This window comes from Manis javanica, chromosome 8, assembly GCF_040802235.1.
Source record: "Manis javanica isolate MJ-LG chromosome 8, MJ_LKY, whole genome shotgun sequence".
NCBI lineage: Eukaryota > Metazoa > Chordata > Mammalia > Pholidota > Manidae > Manis > Manis javanica.
This window is the reverse complement of record NC_133163.1, coordinates 53,171,892-53,194,887: the sequence shown is the minus strand read 5'-3', so window position 1 is coordinate 53,194,887 and position 22,996 is coordinate 53,171,892. Positions and strand designations below refer to the sequence as shown.

The 22,996-nt window shown below is 35.4% G+C and overlaps 1 long non-coding RNA gene across 1 annotated transcript in view; it reads left to right on the top strand.

Annotated features, from left to right (window-relative positions):
- LOC140843087 (uncharacterized) overlaps window positions 1–22,996 on the top strand; it is a 333,306-nt gene that overhangs the window by 274,392 nt on the left and 35,918 nt on the right. The window contains exon 3 of the long non-coding RNA XR_012120534.1: window positions 15,184–15,285. This is a non-coding gene — a long non-coding RNA (uncharacterized lncRNA). The remainder of the gene's footprint in view (window positions 1–15,183; window positions 15,286–22,996) is intronic.

The following is a 22,996-nucleotide window of genomic DNA, read 5'->3' as shown; positions in this document are numbered from 1 at the left end:
TCTCTAGCTGCCTTTAAAACTCTTTCCTTGTCCTTGATCCTTGCCATTTTAATTACTATGTGTCTTGGCGTTGTTCTCCTTGGATCCTTTCTTTTGGGGGTTCTGTGTAATTCCATGGTCTGTTCGATTATTTCCTCCCCCAGTTTGGGGAAGTTTTCAGCAATTATTTCTTTAAAGAGACTTTCTATCCCTTTTCCTCTTTCTTCTTCTTCTGGTATCCCTATAGTACGAATATTATTCCTTTTGGCTTGGTCACATAGTTCTCTTAGTGTTGTTTCATTCCTGGAGATCCTTTTATCTCTCTCTATTTCAGCTTCTATACGTTCCTGTTCTCTGGCTTCCATTCCTTCAATGGCCTCTTGCATCTTATCCATTCTGCTTATAAATCCTTCCAGGGATTGTTTCACTTCTGTGATCTCCTTCCTGACCTCTGTGATCTCCCTCCGGACTTCATCCCACTGCTCTTGCATTTTTCTCTGCATCTCATCCCATTGCTCTTGTATTTTTCTCTGCATCTCTGTCAGCATGTTCATGATTTTTATTTTGAATTCTTTTTCTGGAGGACTGGTTAGGTCTGTCTCCTTCTCAGGTGTTGTCTCTGTGATCTTTGTCTGCCTGTAGGTTTGTCTTTTCATGGTGATAGATATAGTGTGCAGAGCTGGTACAAGTGACTGCTCGAAGAGCTTCCCTTCTTGTTGGTTTGTGGCCTTCCTCACCTGGGAGAATAGCCACCTCTAGTGGCTTGTGCTGGGCAGCTGTGTGCAGACAGGGCTTCTGCTTCCTGCCTGGTTGCTCTGGGGTGTATCTCCACTGTTGCTCTGGGCGTGGCCTGGCTGGGGCTGCTCCTCCAAAATGGTGGAGCCCCATTGGAGGGGGAGCGGCTGGGAGGCTGTTTATCTCCGTAAGGGGCGTCTGTGGTCCCTGCTGCCCAGGGGGTTAGAGTGCCCAGAGATCCCCAGATTCCCTGCCTCTGGTCTAAGTGACCAGTCCTGCCCCTTTAAGACTTCCAAAAAGCACTCCCCTTCACAAGGCGCTGTGTTCTTGCAGGTGTGGATGTGGTCTGGATGTTGTCCTGTGTCCTGTGGTCTCCATTTTAGGAAGATTTTTCTTTGTTATATTTTCCTAGCTCTATGTGTTTTTTGGAGGAGATTTCCACTTCTCTACTCATGCCGCCATCTTGGCTCCACCTCTTCCATTTCTTGAGTAATAGATGTATTGATATAATTACTGTTTTATTTAGACTATAGACATCATTAGCCTAAAAAGGGGTTTACACTGAATAAAAATGAATAATGTAGGAAAAAGCACAGAATTAATGGGTAATAAGGAATCTCCTTATAACCTTTATTTGGAAATATAAGGTAAGAGACAAAATGTAGACTATTTAGTAGAAGCAATTGATAAGTGTGATCATATGAAAATTTAAAGCTATTGTTTAAAGTAGACACTATAAAGTCAAGAGAAGGAATACATTGGAAATTGTTACAACCTATTTATTCATTCATTTTCTCCAAACAATGCAACACAACATAAAACAAAGGAAAATCCCAATAGGAAAGTGAACAAAGGAGATTCAGAGGGAAAGTAAAATTGGCCAATGAATATTGTGTCTTTTTTAAAACATCAGTAGTCACTGGAGGATACAAATTAAAACATAAGATAGCAAATTTTCCTCAAGGAACTGGGAACAAGTAAGAAAGATCAATGAGCCCAGTGGTAACAATCGTGTAGGGCAATGCATAACTTCAAGTATTTTGGTGCTCTGGTAAGTTGTTCAGGAGACAGTCTGGTAGAACCTTCCACCTACAAACTCCCCTCCTAGGCATATATCTACTATGAATTGAATGTTCATGTGTCTCTAAAATCATGTGTTGAAGCTCTGACTCCCAAAATGATAATATTTGGAAATGGGGCTTATGGAAGTAATTAAGGTTAGTTGAAGTCCCAAGGGTGAGCCTTTTTTAGATGAGACACCAGAGCTTCCTCTCTGTCTCTGTCATGTGAGGACACGGTGAGGAAACTATCCACAGTCCAGAAAGAGAGTTCTCACCAGAAACTGACCATTCGGGGACCATGACCTCAGACTTCCAGTCTTCAGAATGATGACAAAATAAATCTCTTATTTAAACCATCACTCATGGTATTTTGTGATGGCAGGTTGAACTAATACAATATCCTAGAAAAAAACCAGTGCATAGCCATGTTCATTGAGTTTTTGTAGCATTTCTTCAATGGTAAACATGGAGGTTGGGTGACGGAGGGGTGAATAGATGGAGCACAGATTTTTATGATAGTAAAAATACTCTATATGATACTACAATAGTGGATACATGTCCTTGAACATTTTTCTAAACCCACAGAATGTGTAACACCAAGAATGAACTCTAATGTAAACTATGACTTTGGGTGATAATGATGTGTCAGTGTAGGTTCATCAATTTGTAACATGTACCACTCTGGTACCAGATATTGATATTGGGGGAGGCTATGAATTTGTGGGGGCAGGGAGTATATGGGAAATATCTGTACTGTCTGCTCAATATTGCTGTAAACTTAAAACTGCTCTTAAAAAAATAAATTATTTAAAAAAACAGGAAAGAATAAAACAAAACAAAATGGAAGTAATCCAAATATCTGTAGTGAATAGATTATTAAATAAAACATGACCTATTCACATTTGAACTATTGTAGCAGAACTCTATTACTGACATGAAAAGATATTTAAGAAAATGAATAAGGAAAAAGTGAAAACAATATGGGAATGTGATCCTGTTTATGTAAGATAAACATATAAATACATAAAACTAAGCCATATATTTTTATATGTGTTTATGTATTTATATATTTTATGTGTACAGGCATGTCAGTACATGTAAAGAGTTATGCTAACAGTGGATGTCCCTTTAAGAATGGAAGGAAATTTGGATAGAAATCTAGGGGAACTTTACCATCACCTAAATTATTTGAAATTCTATATAAGCATTAATTAATTTAATAATTGTTTAAGTAAAGTTGGTTTAAATAAAGACAATTGCAGAAAAAAAATCCATAAGCAGAAAAGAAAATTGATAGTTGAGAGTATTACAGGAAATGAGTTGTCCCATTATAAGAACACGGTGCCTAGTCAGGTTTGTCTGAAGTGCAGGTCATATGTTGAAGAGGTGAGAAAAATACTGAAAAACTGAACTGGAAGTGTTTGCATATGGTTTTTAGGATTGTACTGCATATTGTGGATTGTTTTAAGCAGAAGTATGAGATTATTGGAGCATTACCTTATGAAGTTTTATCTGTTGTACAGGATGGATTGGAGTGACTAGAGATAAGAAGATTAAAGTGTGTGTATGTGAGCATTTCAAGAAGAAAATACATATTACTGTATTACATCTCATGGAACTTACTGGTAGTAGATAGTAGAAACAACTTGGACACACTTATATACTAATGTATCCACATAACTTTTCCATCTTAGCTATTGTTATCTTCCATATAAGTTAAGGAAATTTCAAGATCCTATCAAAAGGAGTTAGCAAAATTTTTTATCTGTTTTTTCAAGAACACTTGTTCTGCTTTTTTCAATTCCTTTGACTTCAGATTCTCAGGAAACCTGAACCTTATATCAGGTCAAAAAGACAGATGATAACCTACTTTAGCATTTATCTTAAGATATCTTTCTGACTTCTTAAAGTAAAAAAGATGGATATTGAGAAAGTCATCAGTCACCACTGCCTTTTCTTTTACTGGTGATAGAGATAGAGTCAATCAACCTGAGGATCTGCCTGAGTCAGCAGATCACGAGACTTGACATGGGAATAACTTTTATGATATAACTCTCTCTCCAGAATGCATACTAATTTTAACAATGGACTCCTCTTGCAGTTTTAAGAGGGAAAATTGATGTTCTTTTCTGGGGCAAACTGTCTACCTTCTCTCCTGTTTTTAGTTACCAAGGCTTTTAAAGGCTATCTCATAATTTTAATACAAAACCACACCTCTCAACTGCATTCCCACCTCCTCCATGGTTAAAAAAAAAAAAGTTAAAAGGGAAAGAAAGTTATCTATCTTCTGCAGGACACAGCACAAATTTGGTGCTGCCTACTTGTCCAGTCTTAATAAGTGAAATTAAAATGGGGATGATAAATGAGGGTAGTGTTCCCATGTTCTCTTCTCTTTTCAAGTCCACTTAATTCTCATCCCTCCATTATCAATCTCCTACCTCCAACAGCACCAGTTCCTATTGTTCACACTATATTTAATTGGACAGACATTTGTCCAGTGCCTACTAAATGCAAGTCCCAGAGGAAATGAGCAGACTTGTCTTAACTGTGGGTAGGAATCCACATTAAAAAGAATTTAAAAGGAAATGGAATATAGTGGTCATAAGTTTCTTGAACACAAGATTCTTTCGTCCCATAAATATCAAACAGTAGGTGCTTTAGAGGGCAATTCTGCTTTAGGTGGGCTCAGTTTAGTAGGGAAGGCCTACAGGTAAACATGACATTATAATACAATACCATAAGTGCTCACAGAGATATTTAAAGATTCTTCCTGAGTTCAGAATGAAGACCGAACCCATGTGCAGAGAGGTAAGAGAAGGCATCGTGAAAGAGACGACACCCACGTGACCGAAGGAGGAGTGCAGTGAAAAGAAGGGAGTAAAGGCTGCTCCAGGCAGTGTCCATGTCATGTGTGAAGGGGCAGAGGGGGAAAGCACTTCTTCCTTATAGAGAGGGAGAAAATTGTTTAATGTGGTTAGAGAACAAGGTGAGTAGAGTGGAGCTTGGGGAAGAACTGGGAGTGGGAAAGGGCTGGATGGGGTGCTGTGCCACCAGGAATGACCAGTCACTGTTCTCAGTGTCTTATACGTTCTCTAACATTTACTCCTCACAAAAATCCTGTACCAAATATTATCACCCCTATTCTGCACAAAGGAAATCTAAGCCCAGGTAAGGGAGAAGCAAAACCAAAAATATCTCAAATTTACACAGGCAGAAAGTGGCAGCAGGAGGATTTGAATTCAGATATAACAAGGCTTTAAAGCCTGTTTCCTGATTTATAGAAGAGTGGACAGTAAAGGAAAATCTACTTGTGAAGAGCCTTGTATGCAATAGGAATTTAAATTTTATGTATATGCAATAGGAATTCAAAGAAACACTTTAAGCAATAAGAAAGGAGCAGTTCCATTATATAGAAAGAGGAAAGCAATGGTGTTTCCAGTTTCTTTTGCTAACATTAGTGGCATGCAGTCATTAGTATTACTTAAAGACTTGCCTCAAGTCAGTAATTGGGTAGGACCAAAATATAATTAAGTTGTCCTGTGGTAACTGGATATAGTCATCTTTATGGAATTAATATAAAATATAATTTAATTTAGGAAAGCATCCTGAAAGGTCAGAAAGCTAAAGTTAGCTGCCTGCATGATTTTCACTACATTCTCAGCTCATCTCATTTAAATTAACTAAGTACAAAGTCTAGCTCAAATACATCTGTAAAAGCACCACTTTCATGATTATTTAGGGTTGATATCAACACAGGATCCAAACAAACCGGTATGACATAGTGACTGTCTTGGCTAGGCTTTTCAGACTTGGTGATAAATTCAAAACCTGTTTAAATTTGAAGTCAATCTATATACATTTCTTAGCATTAGATGGAGGTCAGTACATCACTGCTTTATTTGTCCTGATTTTATCTGAAACAAAAGGCATACTGTAATCTGTTGTTCTATAGGAAATAAAGTATAAATCAAGAAGGGTCCCTATATTAGGCCCTATGATGTGATTGAACTACGTGCACAGAAACTCAATTGATGCTAAAAGCATAATGGTCTGTTATGTGGAAATGCCTCTATTTATTTCCTTTCCTTTTTAAAACAATGAGTGAAACCACTAATAAGCCAGACAGATTGATGCATTCTTTGCTCATATTATTCTTTATTGCAAAGTATGTGTGTGTTGTAAAGAAAGCTTCACTATATAAACTTGAAAGGAGGTTTTCAAAATACAAGATGAGGAATAATACTTTTTCCTCTGAATTCTATATATTTAAAGATGATGCCTGTAGGTTGAGTGGTATCATTCAAGCTGATTCTTCTACTTTGAATTATTCTTTCACTTACTAGCTGGATGATCTAAACAAGTACTTAACAGCTCTGAATCTCAGAATAATACTTTTTCCTCTGAATTCTATATATTTAAAGATGATGCCTGTAGGTTGAGTGGTATCATTCAAGCTGATTCTTCTACTTTGAATTATTCTTTCACTTACTAGCTGGATGATCTAAACAAGTACTTAACAGCTCTGAATCTCAGTTTCCTCAACTGAAAAATGGGAATTAAACTCCCCTCCTTCTACGACTGATATGAAGATTACATGTGATAATATGTACAGTACAAGTAGGTGCTTGGTTCATGGAAGCTTTCCCTATGGCCCTGCTTGTAGAAGGTCACATATAAATTGTTCTGGTTCCAACATCTGGTTGCTACCAAAGTAGATAGTCCTGATGAAAAATCTATTTGTTTGTCCAAAAATAAATTAAAGGTACTTATAGGTGTGAATATTAGACTTTATCTGAATATTTAAGTACTGTTTTACATTCATATTAGTTATTCATTAGAAAGTCAGAGTTCTGATGCTTCTGTCTTGATGTAATTCATCAAAAGAGATTTAAAAAAAAGACAGCAGGATGGGGTGGCCTGCTCACGAAGATACCCTGGAGCATGACTTACGTAGATGCTTTCTTTCCTCTGAAAGTCTGGTTTTAAATTCTTGCTTATGAGGAGACACTTTGGTTGCAATTGCCGATCTGCAGAATAAAACACGATCTCACTGTCTACCTGATGACAGAACTAGTTTTGAAGCCAAACCAAAAAAGGCTTCAAAGAGGCCCAGGATGATGGTGCCAAGAAGTAAGGCAAGGATATTTATTTATTTTTTTTAATTTATTTTTTTCTTTCCCTTGCAGCTGACTTTGGGATCTGTAGATTATAGGTTGCCATGGAAACAAGTCACATGTGTGACTTCATATGTTAAAAGTGCCAGCCTGTGAATAGTGAATATTCAAGGTGGCACCAGGCTCATCAATGCTGAGAATAGTTCAGTTCTAAGACATCAAAATCTTAGTAGTCACAGCTGCGGCAGAGAGGGCACTGTTTCAGTGAATTAGGAAACATTTCCTAATACGTATCTCTCCTGATGGAAATGTGCCTGCTTAGACATTAAGAGTAGGTTCTTCAGTGTGGGTGTGTCATGGTACATATTTAGATTTTGACCAGGACACAATGCTTTCTTTTCACAAGTAATGAATGCAATATTAATAAGAATATTGACTTGATATTTTAGTGTTAGTTTTACTCAGTCAAAAGGCACCTTGGGTATTTTTAAAGCAATCTTGAAATATGCTGCTTAGAAACCAATAAGTTACGTAGTTTAGTTGCCCTGTAATCAGAAAACCCTATGCTAGAGGAATGTTAATACATTAAAAACTATTATCATCCTGTGGGTTGTTTTCCATATTTTATAAAGAAGAGCTATTTAAGTTTTAGTTTTTAATGTATTTCTCTGATCCTCATTCTGCTCCCCCATTTTTCTACCTCTTTCACTAACTAAAATAGATAGCAGGCAGTAGAATAGATGAAACAGATATGGAGATTGTCAGATGGTATGCATTCTGAAGATATACAATTTCAGAGGTCCAGACATTAGAGAAGTCACTTTAAGTGTTAATCAGTATTTTCATGCACTGTTTTGATACACTTGGATTCCCCTGATGTAACAAGCAAAATAGATTTAATTACTAAAAGGGCTTTAGTTACAGAAACAAGAAGAAATTTTCTGTTGTTTGAACTAGCTCAGATGTAAAACTTTAACTCACAATTGATATGTATGATTGGAATTCCCATGCCAATTCAGTTATAATTTCAGTCTCAATTCACCACCTCTTCCAGGATTCACAAATCTAGAAGTTATATTCTACTCTCCTCTGACCACTGTGAATAACTGTACTTACATGACTTATCTTTTATATACCATTTTCATAAGTACAACTTTTAATTCATCACCCACTACTGTATATGTGGTATGAATACATGTCTATCAGTATATTATTATCCTTCAAACTTTCATATGAATAAAACTATTTCTTCCTTGTTCTTAGCTGTTTTTTGCTGTTTCTTCATCACAGAAGACCTAGAGATTCCACTTAAAGTTTACAGAATATCCTTAAGTAGTTTTCAGAGACAGGTGCTAAAATGTAAAGGGTTAAATGACTAACTCTCAAAGATAACATCCCAAATCCTCTACACTAACATGCAAAAAACCCTAATTCCCCAGGTCTCCCACCACTTGGTATGTGTAGAAAAAGTGCCAGAAGGAATAATTCACAGGTTTTCATCAGTTAGTTTGCTGATTGCATGTACATGAAGCTGAAGAGTGACTGGGTAGAATCCCAGCAGAGCAAGACAAAAAAATGTAACAAAAACCAAAAAACAGAATGGAAAGGGTAAAGGTGAGAACTCAAGGGAAAATGCTAAAATGAAACCAGAGGGAAATGTTGAGAAGGGAGAGAAATACATTACAGAGGGAGAGAAGTAAAAGAAAAAACGAACAGATTGCAGACAAATCATTCTAGAACTGAAATATATCTGAAGTTTCAGGCAATACACCACTAAAAATGTATTTGGGAGTATTGTCATTTCTTTTTAATACCAGGTTATTCTCAAGTGTCATGAAAGACACGTGATATTCAGTGTCAGTTCTACTCTTGTCATTCAGTCTTTCTGTATGGACATGAAACCATGAAGCTAAAAATAAAAAGGCAGAAGCCAGTTTTTATAGAAGGGGAAAAAGAAACAATTGATTGAGTTTACTGTAAAAAACATTCTGGTATATAGTATTCTCCTAATTGCTTATGCATCTGTACCATGAGGTGCAGGCATCTCTGATAGCATTGTTGCCAAACATTGATTAGAACTTAAAGGCATTGAACACTTTATGTTTTGATGTTCTATCATGTATATGAAAAAGCTGTTTAATAAGATGAACTGAGAAATTGTGAATTGAGTTTTTCTTCATAGTAGTTGTAAAATTCATTTACAATGGTGACAAAAAGTTTCACCGTTTTTAAACTACTAAAATATTCCTCTAAGCACAAGTTATCAGAACCTTTAAGAACCTCAATAAATGTAAAATGTTGAACAGTTCTAGTGAGATTTTGAACTTCTTAGCAATTTTTGTTACAGAAATTTCCTTCAGTTTTGGCACCAATGGCTTCTCTCAACTGCACACTTCCAATCCGTTAGATTGAAGACAAGAATTTCAATTATTTCCAAGAAGGTGTTTTGTAGAAAGAGAGTGATATAATGTACCTATTGAGGATTTATTCCCTCTCAAACACATAATAACAGCACAGTAGAACTTTATTTGATATTTGATGGATAGACAGAGATTTTAGACTTTTGAATGCCTCACCAACAATTAAAACAGAATTACTGTTTGGAGATGTGTTAAGGTGAGTTGTAAATACAAAAGAGAAGTCATCAGGAGACTCCATTGTTGAGTTTGTTTCTATGATTTTTGCCTTTATTTGGGCCTGGCATGACTACAGGGACACCTACAGCTAAAAATCTTACAATGATAAGTGTGCAGCATGTGTTGCATAATGTTTTAGCTAGATTATACTCAAGGAACTAAAATGAGGGCCAAGAGTCAACAAATTCATCCAATTTTTATTTTCATTCTTGGATACATTAATATGGAACTAGCCAACCCTGAAACATTTCATTCCAAGTCCATCCTATGTCTCTAAAGTGTCAATATAAGTAACAAAAAAATTGAGAATTTCAATTATTATTACCTGTGACAATCCCAGGAGTAGCTGGTAAGTGAATGACAGATTTTCCAACCAATACTTTTAATTTTATTATCGCCGTTAAAAAATTTGATTCTTCTAAATGTTTAGAAGTTAATCTCTCAAATACTGTTTTCTAGGAAAATTAATGATGAACTCACCAGTTTATGAACCAAAATAAATAATGCAAATATTAGCACATTTAATTAATTTTATACAAAAACGTAAACTATTCTAGTATGTTTAGAATATAATTATCTTCAGAAAAATCAAGTATAAATAAACCATTCAATACTTAAATTGTATTTTGTATATTATATTTTATGTTATTATTGCTAATATATGTATATATTGGACACACACACATATATACAAATGAAGGTAATTAAGACTGAGCACTAAAATTAATTGTCTTTCCAAACTTCAGTTTGAATATTTTGTTTGATTTTTGTACTTATACAAATATCCCAAACATTGTCTCAGAGGGAATATATATTTTAAAGTATGTGTCCTGAGTTATCACTGTCCCCTTACAAAACATACTAAGAAAGTTAAACACCTTTTTACTAAAAAAGAAGTTTTAAAAATCTCTTCACTTTTGGATCAATACATTTTATTTTTTATTGTTTAAAGAATTAAATGGAAATAAAAGCAGACTTCTACATAAGGAAGATTCTTTCAATACTAAGTTTTGTTTTTTATGATAAAGCTAATTTAAAGGATAAATATGTGGGTTTGACTATTTCCTAAATAATACTAATCAGGTTGCCCAGTCTTCCATTTTTTACCAGAGTGCATTGGTTCCTCTGTTGTAAGATCATAGCTTAAACTTTGTATAAAGTGATTAAGGAATAATGTAGAATGTCCTTGAAAGAAATGCCTTAAAGTTTATTTTAAAAACACTGTAAATTACTTATCAGTATCTCTCATGAACATAGAAAATATTCAACAAAATTTTGATAAATTAAATCCAACAATGTACATAGAGAATTATAAATAATGGCTAAGATTTATAGTTCAGATTTATTTTGAATGTGCCAGGCTGGTTCAACATTTAAAAATTAATCGATGTAAACTGTCATGTAAATTGACACAACAAAAGCTTTCACAAAAGTCTGACACCAGTTCATGAAAAAAATGCTTAGTCAACTAAAAATTGAGGGTTAATTTCTTAACTTCATAAAAACATCTACCAAAGATGTACATAAAACATCATACTTATTAGTGAGATAGTGGATGCTTTCTCTTTATGATCAAGAAAGCAGGATGTCTTCTCTCACCACTTCTCTTTAACATCTTACTGGAAGTTTTACCTAGTGTAATTGGACTAGAAAAAAGAAATAAAAGGTAAACAGATTAGAAAAGAAGAAATATAACTATTTTTATTCACAGATGATATGATTGTGTAGAAAATCCCAATCTACTAAAATACTTTTGAAACTAATAAACAAGTGTAGGAAGATAGCAGTATACAAGTTTACTATTATTACTTTGAAAAAATATTTACTAGAACAATTAAGAGGAAGAAAAAGATTTTATTTTACCTTCACTTATTCTTTATCTGATATTTGTCTTTTTTTAAAAAATGTAGATCTCAGTTTTTGATTTATGCATCTTTCCTTTTCTATGAAGAACTTTTAATATTTCTTTTAGGCCAGATCTGCTAGTTATGAATAGTTTCAGTTTTTGAGGAAGTCTTTATTTCTTCCTCATATTTGAATTGGGCTCAAATTGTTCTTTTTCCTGCTTTTTAGTATGCCTTGTCATTTCTGTTGAAATCTGGACATGATAGAGGTTTATCTTTGTCTAGCTAGCAGTTGGACTGTGTTCAGTGTTTGCTATAGCTATAGGTGTCAGAAGCTTCAAATTCCTCTAGTGTCCTTGTTTTTTGTCTCTGTTGTCTTTGGGTTTCCCTAAGATCTCTTTCTTTAAATAGACTATGAACTTTATAGTTTTTTCAGCTCTAATCCAGTATTTATTATACCATTGATGTGGTGGTGAGGACTGATGGAGGGGAGGCATTCTATAATATTACAGTCAAATCTTAGTCTTTTAGTAGGCCTATGTCCCTAGAGTGACCTTCACAGGTATTTTTTTACATTCATTTTCTCCCCTGTAGATGAGACAGGGGAGCTGGAGGGGGCTGGAGTTGGGTATTGTCCTTTTGCCTATGTGAGATAATAATGTCTTGTTCACTAGAGAGTAGGCTTTCATTACTGTGTATTTAGAAATGAATACTAACCCTTCTCCCCTGCCAAAGACCTGAAGTGATTTTTCTTGGCTCCTTACTGTGAGAATCTGGTGGCATTCTGAGAGGTTAAATGCTTAAAAGCATAGGGGCAGGATACAAGGTTAATACACAAAAGTCAGTTTCTTTCCTATATACCAGCAATGAACAATTAGAATTTGAAATATAGAAAATACCATTTATAATAGCACCAAAATGTACTGAGGTCTGTATATAACAAAATATGTTAGAATGTGTATATAGAAAACTGTAAAACTGATGAAAAAATCAAAGAAAATTTAAATAAATGAAGAGATATTCCAAGTTTATGGATTGGAAGACTCAATACTTTTCCTATGTCACTTCTTCTCAACTTGAGTTATAGATTTAAAATTAGCGCACACATGTGTATTTTCTTGCTCCTTTAGCTATGAGAGCCTAGAAACAAAGACAGCTCAGCAGCAATGAACACATCCAGTGCTCAGATCTAGGTTTCTGATACCATTGTTAAATAAAAGAAACCAAGGTTTCTTAGAGAAATGGCTGATTTTAGTACTGGCTCAGGAAATATACAAGATGAGCCTGGAGGACTGTATAATGCCAAAAAGTAAGAAAATGCTAAAAAAAATAATCCTCCCTCAAAACAAAGCCCAGCCCTGCAGTGATTGAGTATGTCAAAAAGGAGCAAAATATCAAAAGCTTCCAATTTCCAGAGCTAGGACAATTTGAGCAACTAAAGGAGGTAAAATAGTATTAGATTATAATACAAAGTATAGAATAAATATCCAAGAATCCATGTGATATAAATAGAATAAATAAATGGAGAATGTCAAATCTCATGCAAAAGAATTCCAAGTAATTTATAGCTATTTCACTCTCAAGGAGATGGAGCAAAATCCTCACTTTTTAAGCATGGCTGTGGATAATGGCTTCCTTCCAAAGAATGCCATTTGGAAAGGTGGAGGAAATTAACTTCATTGTGGAAAAATCTGACAACTATAAACTCAGTAAAGTGATCAAGGTTAACATCAACAATGACAAGTCATGTTACTTGTATGTGCCTTTGATACGACTTGATGATAATGGCACTCTGTTTTCTTCACAAACTCATAACCTCAGTTTAATCATGAGAATAATATTGGACAAATACCAGTTCAGGGATATTCTATAAGGTACTTGACTAGCCCTCCTCAAACTGTGAAGGTTATCAAAAAAAGGAAAGTCTGAAAAACTGTCACAGCCAAGAGCAGCCTAAATGTAATGTGGAGATCCTGAATGTGATTCTAGAACAGAAAGATCACATTAGGCAAAAACTAAGGAAACCAGAATAAGATATGGACTTTAGTTAATAATAATGTATTAAGAGTGGTGACATCAGTAAGTTGGCAGAATAGGAAGCCCTTGTCTCTCCTCCCCTCCATGGACACACTGATTTACAAACAATGCACAAACTGATTCCCTGGGTGGAATCCAGGAACTAGTTGAGAAACTCTTGAATTCCAGGTAAGCATAGAAAACAACCACATCAAAGCTGATGGGAAAACTCAGGACACCCTCTCACCATGATCTCTACAGCTGTACAAATGAATTCCAGGTAAGCATAGAAAACAACCACATCAAAGCTGATGGGAAAACTCAGGACACCCTCTCGCCATGATCTCTACAGTGCCAAATGACCAGGAGGAAACCCTCAGCTCCCAGCTTCTCCCTGGAAATGGAGAGTTGGAGCATGCTTCCAATGTTCCCACTTTTCCAAGGATGGCCCAAGGTCCTGGTTTCTGTCTGTATTAGGGCACTGGCATGTGGAATCTAAAAAACTAAACTTACAGAGACAGAACAGATTGGTGATTGACAGAGGTGGGATGTTGGGGGTGGGGGAAATGGATGAATGTGGTCAAAAGGTACAAATTTCCAGTTATAAGAAATAAGTTCTGAGAATATAATTACAGCATGGTGAGTATAGCTAACAGTATTGTATGTTTGAAAGTGGCTAAGAGAGTAGATCTTAAAAATTCTAATTGCATGAAAAAAAGTTGTAACTGTGAGGTGATGAATGTTAACTAAACGTACTGTAATGTCATTTTGCTATATATATATATATGCAATCTCTATATACCTAATCATTATGTTATACACCTTAAACTAACACAATGTTTTATGTCAATATTATCTCAATAAAACCAGAAAAAAATATTTTTACTCTAGATAGCCAAAGTATAATTTTGCATGACAAAGAGATTCCTATATTGACTTCTACATCATTAGAGAACTGATAAAGTTTTATTTAGATGTGAGCAAGACAATTATTTCTGCCCTCCTAGGCCTGAATGCTTCTTTCTTCAGACTACAATTTCTGGTGATCCTCTTCTGAGTATACATTGAACTTCTTGGAAAATATTATTTCATTTTGAAATAATAATAATAATAGCAAACATTTATGTAGTATTCACCATGGGACCATCATTGTTCCAAGTGTAAATCAATGCTCCTTTTGGATGACTTCTATTATTAATATTTCTGCTTATCAAATGAGGGAAATTATTCTCACACTTTATAAGGGACTATGAACTTTACTACTTACTAACAGGCTCTCTATAAAGATGTGGGTTTAGGGTTTTGGAATCCATATTACTAGATGAATACATTTTTAGTTTGTATATGAAAATGCTCAATTCCCAGGTTTTCAATAACAATTATTTTGAAGAGAAAGCTTTGTTTTCTTCAAAATGTTAAAAAATGCTGCCTGTTTGCTTCACATACTATTGTGAGGAATGACTGATTTTTACTTAGTACTTTCTCTTTGCTGTCTAACCTTAGCTATCAGTGTTTCTCAGCATTCTGTCCTCTGAAGTGTTCTGCCCTAGCTGCAAAGGTAGAAAGGAATTCTAACCTGTCCCTTGTAATTGGAGTATTTTCTTGATTGAGATTTGAGGAAAACTGATTCTCAGACCATCCCTAACCCAGGCCAACTGATGTCAATGCTTCTTGATAGAGTTTTGAACTTAAAACTTTGACTTGTCTAATCAAAAAATATTTGAACACAGATTTCTAAGATATCAAATGCTAATAAGAATTGTCAAATACCTAATAATGGTTTTCTTTGCTTGATCAGAGGTCTCCACAGGAAGGAAATTGGCGATTCAATAGGTGGCACATTTCCTGTGGAGTCAGAACTGAAGCAAAACCCCAGGAATTCAACGTACCCCAGGAACAGGTATCTTTCCACTGAGAAGTGGGACAAAGGAGGTATTTATTTGTGGTATTAAAAAATTTTTTGAAGTGCTCAGGTGTGCTGGTTAAAATCCAGTTTGGATAATTACATTCTTTTCACAGAAATTCCACCTACAATTATAACTGCCAACTCCAATTTCACCAACAGTTTGAATTCAAAATAATCTCTTTTTGACACACATTGTTCTTTAGTTACACTTTGCAATGGCTGGCCAAGTGCCCCCTTCTGTCCTGTAGCTTACAGAGATGAAGTAGCACAAGGAAGTATTTTTGTGTATAATTAAGTGATTTGAAATGAATGGCACTATATTAAAGTGATGTAGTACTTATTAAAACACAATCTGATAATGTAAACTCTCATAGATTTTGGAATTCCTCTGATGATGAATGCCTTTTGGCTTTTTCGTTCATGATATCCTGCACACCTAAACTTGATGGTACTTACTTAAAAAAAATGCCATATTTTATTATTCGTCTTTTAAATATGTGAGTGTGTCACCTGTCTGATGAAAACATATTCATGCTGTTGGTATTCATTCCATCCAGTATCACATTATGTAGTTGAAAGATAAATCACTTTACCTGAGGACACAGAGTAAGGACTCTAACATGTATATTAAATTACTCCTCTGAATTGAGAAATATATGAAAGTTACCTTTTGTTCTCAAGGAGCTTAAGATTTTAAAACTGAAGGAACCAAAAATGCAAGGATTTTTAAAACGTAATGTTCAGAAGCGGGAAGTCCTATGTTACGGTGAGAGCAGTCTTGAGAAGTAATCTCATTACTACCCCTCCATTTCATCCTTTCACATCACCATTCTTATCCCCAAATTTCAGAGAAATGCATTCTTAGTTGCTTACTCTTTCTTCCTACCAGCCCCTTTTGCATTAGTGTTTCATGTTTTCCTTTCCCTACCTTGCAGCTTCTTCTAAAACTGAGTATATATGATGAATTCCAATGTTTCATCCTAAACTAAATCTTTTTGAAACCCTGAGAACTTTGAAAAGTACAAAGCATGAGTCATTCAGTGAAATTATTGTGCACTCATTGTAACAGACATTAGAAATGTTAGAAAGAATGATTGTTACTTTTATTTTACCTAACCAAAGCTTAAGTCAAAGCCTCACAGCATAACTAGAATAAAACCTGATTTATACATCTGCTCTTCTCATTCCCTATCCTGTTTCAGTTGTGTAATGCTGAATTCCTCAGCTATCTCATTGCAATCAGCATGATCAACAATACACAAGCCTTCCTAATAGTCTGGTATTTCTCTGAAAACGTAAGTCAACCCTATTGCCAGCCTCCACTTCCAACCTGTGATTGTAGCAAGAAAGTACAATTAAATCCCTATCAGTACCCCTTGTCATATTGTTAGGAGAGGAACAAGCACATATTAGGAAAAACATGTTACTCATATGATGATGTAATTCTGGTTATTATTATATTTTCTTACTTCAAGGTAAAGGCAACAGGCAAGAAGATAGAAACTGAAGTTTGAATAAACAAAATCTACATTTGAAATATAGGCAGGAGGTTGTAACCGAAGTTGTCTTAGATCAGCAACTGGGACAATCACATACTGGTCTCATAAGATTTGCCTGCAAGTATCAGGAGAGCTGTTTAATACTTACAAAGTGACAAGGACACCTTGATCCTTTAAGCTCTCTTCTTGATTAGGTCCTGTCCTTGTCTGAAAGCCCAATTTTAGTATAGAATCCTGTTGAACCCAGTTTCAGCAAAAATCCTGCTAACCAGTTTAGTGAGAATCCCCCCACATTTCATATCCAATTATGATCTTCTTCCCCAACCTTGAATTAATCAACTTCTTAATAATTTTCTATCCAATTACTCTTTCACTCTACCCAATGGCTATAAATCCTAGCTATGCCTGTATTTGGAGTTGAGTTTGATTGTTTCTATCCAATTGCAGTAGACTCTCTCCTTTATTGGAATAATCTTGGATAAAGTATTTTTTGCCTGTTTAACTGCACTCAGTGCAATTTCTTTGACAGAATCAAACGGTGACCTTAATTCAAATATCTTCCATTTAGCCCACAGAATGTGAATCACCCACCCTTAGAGATAGTTTTTTAAAAATTTATTTATATTGAAGTATAGTTGACATACAATAAAAATTGGTTTCAAGTGTGCAACATAGTGTTTTGACAGCTATCTACATTATTATATTTTTACCCCAGTAAGTGTAGTTACTATCTATCCCAACATAGAAAGATATTACAGCATTGTTGACCACATTCATGTACTTTCATCCCTATGACAAATTTATATTATCATTGAGACTTTGTGCCTCTTTATCCCCTTCACATATTTCTCCCACCCACTCCCACTCTTCTCACTAGTCTCTTCTCAGTGTCTGTGTGTCTATTTCTGTTTTGTTCATTTGTTTTGTTTTTGGTTCTTTTCTGGACTCTACAAATAAGTGAAATCAAATGACATTTGCCTTTCTCTGCCTGGCTTATTTCACTGATAATGATACTCTTCAGGTTCATCCATGTTGCTGCAAATAACAAAAGTTCTTTCTTTTTTGTGGCCAAATAATATTCTATAGTGTAAATGTATCACCTCTTCTGTATACATTTATCTATTGATGGATACTTAAGTTGCTTCCTGATCTTGACTGTTATAAATAATGCAGCAATACACATAGGGATGCATGTATCTTTTTGAATCAGTGATTTTTGTTTTATACAGTAAATTCCCAGAAGTGGAATTACTGGATCATATGGTATTTCTATTTTTAGCTTTTTGAGTAATCTTCATACTGCTTTCTATAGCAGTTGCACCAATTTACATTCCCACCAACAGTGGGAAGAATTCCCTTTTCTCCATATCCTTACCAATGCTTGTTATTTCTTGTCTTTTGGATAGAAACTATTTTGACAGGTGTGAGATGATATCTCATTGTGGTTTTGATATGCATTTCCAAGATAATTAGTGATGTGGAGCATCTGTTCATGTGCCTGTTGTCCATCTGTATGTCTTCTTTGGAAAAATGTCTATTTGGATTCTTAGCCCATTTTTTAATTGCATTATTTGTTTTTTTGGTGTTGAGTTGTATAAGTTCTTTATGTATTTTGGATATTAGTCTCTTATCAGATATATAATCTGTGAGTAGATTCTCCCATATAGTAGATTGCCTTTTCATTTTGTTGATGGCTTCCTTTACAGAAGCTGTTCAGTTTGATGTAGTTCCACCTTTTTATTTTTGCTTTTATTTCCTTTCTCTGGGGAGACATATCCTGAAATAAATTGCTAATATTGATGTTTAAGAGTTTCCAGCCTATATTTTTTTCTAGGCATTTTATTGTTTCATGTCTTACATTTAGATCTTTAGTCCATTTCAAGTTTACTTTTTTATATGGTGTAAGACAGTGATCAGTTTCATTCTCTTGCTTGTACATGTCCAGTTTTCCAACACGATTTATTCAAGAGATTGTCTTTTCACTAAAGTACATTCATGGCTTCTTTATCATATATTAGTTGAAACCTATGTATGCATGGGTTTATTTCTGGGGTTTCTGATCTATTCCATTGATCCATATGCATATTCTTATGCCAGTACTTTTTAATCACTGCAGCTTTCTAATATGGCTTGAAACCAGGGAGCACAATACCTCAGCTTTGTTCTTGTTTCTCAAGATTGCTTTGGCTATTCCAAGTCTTCTGAGATTTCATATTAATTTTAGGATTCTTTGTTTTAGTTGATTGAAAAATGCCATTGGTACTTTTAATGGGAATTGCACTGAGTCTGTATATTGCTTTGTGCAGGATGGCCATTTTGGCACTATTAATTCTTCCTATCCAAGAGCACTGCATAGATTTCCATTTATTTGTGTCTGATTTCTTTAATCAGTGGTCTATAGTTTTCAGAGTAAAAGTCTTTCACTTCCTTGGTTAGGTTTTTTCCTAGGTATTTTATTCTTTTTGATGCAATGGTAAATGGAATTGTTTTCCTGATTTTGCTTCCTGCTAGTTCATTGTTAGTGTATAAGAATGCAACAAATTTCTGTGTATTAATTTTGTATCCTGCAACTTTGCTGAATCCAATTATTGCAGTAGTTTCTTGATGGAGCTTTTAGGGTATTTTACATAAGGATATTATGTCATCTGCAAATAGTGGGACTTTAAATTTTTCCTTATCAATTTGGATGTCTTTTATTTCTTTTTCTTGCCTGATTGTGTGCCTAGAACTTCCAGGACTATGTTGAATAAGTGGTGAGAGAGGAAATCCTTGCCTTGTTCATGATCTTAGAGGAAAAGCTTTCAACTTTTCACCATTGGGTATGATTGTAGCTGTGGATTTGACACATATGGCCTTTCTTATGTTGAGGTACATACCCTCTAAACCCATTTTATTGAGAGTTTTTATCATGAATGGATGTTGAATTTTGTCAAATTTTTTTCAGCATCTATTGAGAGGACCATATGGTTTTAATTCTTACTTTTATTAGTGCAATGTATGCATTGATTGATTTGCAGATATTGTACCACCTTTGCATACCCGGAATAATTCCTACTTTGTTGTGATGGATGTTCCTTCTGATACAATTTTGAATTCCGTTTGCCAACATTTTGTTGAGGATTTTTGCATCTGTGATCATCAGGGATATTGGTCTGTCACTTTCTTTTTTTGTAGTGTCTTTGTCTGGTTTCAGTATTAGAGCAATGTTGGCCTTGAACTATGAGTTTGGAAGTATTCCTGCCTTTTCTATTTTTTTTGGAATGCTTTAGGAAGGATGTGTATTAGCTCTTCATTAAATGTTTGGTACAATTCATCCGTGAAGCCATCTGGATATAGACTTCAGTTTGTTGGGAGTTTTTTCATTTCCAATTCAATTTCATTCCTAGTAATCAGTCTGTTCAGATTTTCTGTTTCTTTCTGAGTCAGTCTTGAGTGACTTATGTTTCTAGGAATTTGTCCATTTCTTCTAGGTTGTCCAACTTTTTAGCACATATTTTTTTGTAGAATTTTCATAATTCCTTGAATTTCTGTGGCATCAGTTATAACTTCTTTTTTGTTTCTGAATTTATTTGTGTCTTTTTTTTTTCTTAAAAATGCTGGCTAAGAGTTTGTGTATTTGTTTATCTTGTTGAAGAATCAACTCTTGGTTCACTGATTTTTTTTCTATTGTCCTTATTCCCTATATTATATATTTCTACTCTGATCATTATTATATTTCTCCTTCTAGTAACTTTGAGCTTTGTTCTTTTTTTAGTTCCATTAATTGTAAGATTAGATTGTTTACCTGAGATCATACTTGTTTCTTGATGTAGGCCTGTATTTCTATGTATGTCTCTCTTAGAACCACTTGTAATGCATCCCACATCTTTTCTGTTACCATTTGTGTCCATGTATTGTTTGATTCATTCTTCGATCTGTTCATTGATGATATAAAAACTGTTTTTAGCCTCCATGTGTTTGTGTTTTTCTGTGTTTTTCTTGCAGTTAATTTCCATTTTCATTGTGATCAGTAAAGTTGCTTGATGTAATTTCAATCTTCTTAAATTTATTGAGACTTGTTTTGTGTCCTAATATGTGATATGGAGAGCATTCCATGTACATTTGAGAAGAATGTATATTCTGCTGCTTTTGGTTGAAATGTCCTTTATATATTTGTTAAGTCCATGTAATTGAATGTGACATTCAACACCACTGTTCCTTAATGACTTTCTGTCTGGGTGATCTATCCATTGATGTAAGTAGGGGTGTTAAAGTCCCCTATTATTATCATGTTAGTGTCAATTTCTTCCCTTAGGTCTATTAGTATATCTTTACATACATAGGTGCTCCTCAGTTGGATGCATAGATATTTATAATTGTTATACCTCCTGTGGATAGATCCCTGAATCCTCATGTAATGCCCTTCTTTGTCTCTGGCTGCTTTCTTTGTTTTGAAGTCTATTTTGTCTAATATAAGTGCTGCTACTCCTGCTTTGTTCTTTCTTCTATTTGCATGGAATATCTCTTTCCATGTCTTCACTTTCAATATTTATGTGTCTTTAGGTGTGAAATGAATCTCTTATAGGGAGCATATTGATGGGTCTTGTTTTCTTTATCCATTCAGTTTCCCTGAGTCTTTTGACTGCTTATATATAAGCAGTCTATATTAGGTTGATTGTTTCTTAATTTTGAACACATTCTAATGGTAGAAGTTTTTCATTCTTAGTCCTCAACCACATTTTATGTATAAGATATCATATTCTTTTGTATATAATTTGACCAATTTTGTATATATTTGACTTTATTACTTTTGCTTTTTTTTAAACTTTATATTTGCTTAGTAAATGATTGGTCCACTACCTTTACTGTAGGTTTGTTTTCATTGATGAAAAATATTCAGACTTGGAGGAGGGAAAAAAGATGGTTGAGTAGGAAGGCAAAGCACTAATGTCCTCCCACACACACACCAAGGAAGCTAGAACAGAAAATAAAACTAAGCCTGAAAATGACCTGGAGATGGCAGAACATACCACATACTCCTGAGGAAGAAGAGAAGACTACACAGAGAAGGGTTAAGTGGCAGATCCACAACTGATCAGGACCCAAGCCCTTCCCCCAGCCCAGCTCACAAGCAAAAAGGAGAGGAACAGAGTGGGAAGGGGATAAGGGCTCAGAAACTCCGCACACCTGGCCCTGAAGATCTGCTTTGGGAACACGAGTCCACATTGCATTGGGCTTTGGTGATTAATGGAGCTGGATACCAGGGAGAGTTTGATCACTCTGGCAGGCATAGACTCCTGCCACTTGTGGAGGACAGGCATGCTACAACAGTGCTGTTGATACCCCAAACAGAGGCAGGAGTTTTAAAGATTTATCAGCAACAGGAAGGGTGCTAGAGCAGTGAAAGTTGGGTAGAGCTCTCTCCACAGTAGAAAGGGTAGGTGGATGATGCTTCCCCAGCCCTCTCTCAGCCTAATTGGTTGAGCCCTTGTGTGAGCCCCAAATGCTCCATCCCCCTTGCTGACTGCTCAGTCCTGAGGAGCTTCACTGTTCATCCTCCTGTCCACCTGGCCCACTCAGACCAGGAGTGGCAGACTTTGCTGCCTGGCAGGCAGAGGGCAGCTTTCCAAGCTTTCCTGGTCCTTTCTCAGTTCTGTCCTCCTCACTTCTGTCCCAGCCAAGCATGCTGCATGCATGCTTCCCAACCCATTAGTTGAGCAGCACTGCCATCTTTTCTGGGCAGGCAGGGAGGAGCCCCACCCACAATGATCCCAGCAGAAGCACTGCTGCTAAACTCACAAAATGCTGGCTGAGGTAAGCGGGAAAACAGAGAGAGAAAGAACCTCTAGAAATGAGAGTATGCTAAGAATGCTGTGTGACAACTTCAAACCAAAAATATTCACATAATAGGGGACTGGAAGGAGAAGAGAGAGACAAGGGAGTAGAAAGTCTCTGAAGAAATGGTTCCTGAAAATATCCCCAATCTGGGGAAGGAAATAGACCCCAAGGTCATGGAAGTGCAGACAGTCCCTAACAAAACGAACCTGAAGAAGACAACAGCAAGACATGTAATAATTAAAATGACAAAGATTAAGGATAAGGAGAAGGTATTGAAAGCTGCTAGAGAGAAAAAATTTACTTCTATGGGAAACCCCATCAGGCTATCAGCAGATTTCTTAGCATGAAATTTATAGGCTAGAAGTGAATGGTATGAAATATTTAATGTA